The 1,552-nt window shown below is 43.2% G+C and overlaps 1 pseudogene; it reads right to left on the bottom strand.

Moving 5' to 3' along the window:
* Positions 1 to 247: 247 nt before the first annotated feature.
* LOC103666746 lies at positions 248 to 773 on the bottom strand (annotated as a pseudogene).
* Between the last annotated feature and the right edge of the window lie 779 nt (positions 774 to 1,552).

Raw genomic sequence — 1,552 nt, 5'->3', positions numbered from 1 at the left:
CCCCCCCTCTCACTTTTTAATCTCTCCCTTCTTTGTATGTTCCCGACGTGTATGTTTTTGCAAGGGATTGCTAGTGGCCGATGCTGGCTTGTTATTCATTAAACAAACCTTTCCTTGAATTATGTCCTAACTTTGGTTATTCTCACACACCATCTCAATTTTCTGCCATATCTTAGTACCTGTATTAATATTTACTCTGGGTTTTTTTTTTTTTTTTGGTATTTTTAATGACTGAAACAAAACAGATCTAACACTGCAGCTTCTGGAAGAATCATTTATTCTTGCCAGTCTTGTACCTCTCCTCGAACTTGACCTTGGCCTCTTGTCAGGCCTTGCATTTAAGAGCACGGTCTCTGAAAACATCTTTATTGATGACAGTTTTGTCCAGGGAGATATCCACAGAGTACTTTGTGGGCACGAAGTCGCTGTGGTTATAAACCTTCACAAAAGCCTTGATCTCTGACCTCTTGACGTTTTTCTTCTTGCCCATGGCAGCTGTCACTATGCGGGGTTAGCGGTCCATTCCAGCCACCGGAGCATGGCTGTAGGGATGGTCTGAGGTGCCATCTGCAATGTTCTTCACAATGACCGAAGAAGTGTCTGGCCAGGACCAGCATCACCTCCCCCGGTTTCATGAACTTGCCCATCTCAAGCGTACGGCAGAAAGAATATTTACTTACGGTATTATTTTTATTTAAATAACCTATATTAGACCTACGCTATGGCTGGCAAATGGCACGTTTGATGTTCTGGCTGTACCTCTTGCTGTTTGTAATTACACAGTTATATTTTCTAATCTCTATACATCATTCTTAAGATAACAGAGATTTATTTGTCACCAAATAGCGTCCGCAGCAATGGTGCATGCGCCATGCTTTGCAAAATGTTTCTCTCATAAATAACTGTGTTGTTTACCGGCCAATCAATTGCCTGAGCTTCCTGCCAGTTTGGGCCTCCAAGGGGGTCTCCTTTCAATAGTCGCTCTCCTCCTTGGTCTTATTCTGACATGCTGGGAATAAAATAAAAGAGTAATTATTATTGATGATGTAAAGTGATGACTGCTTAGGGCGGGAGCTGCAGGACCTGCTCATTGAGCCTCTGTCACCGCCTATGGGAGCAGGTGGCCGGGCCCTCCTCCCACAGGGAGTGGCTCACAGTCTCAGTCCTGGCTGCCGCGTCCACTCGGGGTGGCATGTGGCAGTAACAATCCAGTATCTTGGGCTCAGGTACGTATTCAGAGAACAGACAGTCCATATATTTCCAAATGGCTCCAAAAAGTAGAAAAAGAGAGGCCACTACCCATTGCATTTTATGCGGCTAGTAGCACCTTAATATTCAACTTAGACAAGGAAGCTTGAGACAAGAAGAGCTCAGGTCAATCTCAATTATGGACACAGATCCAAATATCCTAAACAGAAAGCTGTCAAACCAGATACAGCAACATACTTAACAATGCATAATGACCAAGTTGGCTTTGTGCCAGAAATGCAAGAATATTTCAACATTAGAAAATTACTATTAGAAAATTATTATTTCAAGCCTCAGGGACCTT

The sequence above is a fragment of the Ursus maritimus genome, unplaced genomic scaffold (assembly GCF_017311325.1).
Source record: "Ursus maritimus isolate PB19 unplaced genomic scaffold, ASM1731132v1 scaffold_32, whole genome shotgun sequence".
In the NCBI taxonomy this organism is placed as follows: Eukaryota; Metazoa; Chordata; class Mammalia; order Carnivora; family Ursidae; genus Ursus; species Ursus maritimus.
This window is presented reverse-complemented; position numbering and strand designations above follow the sequence as displayed.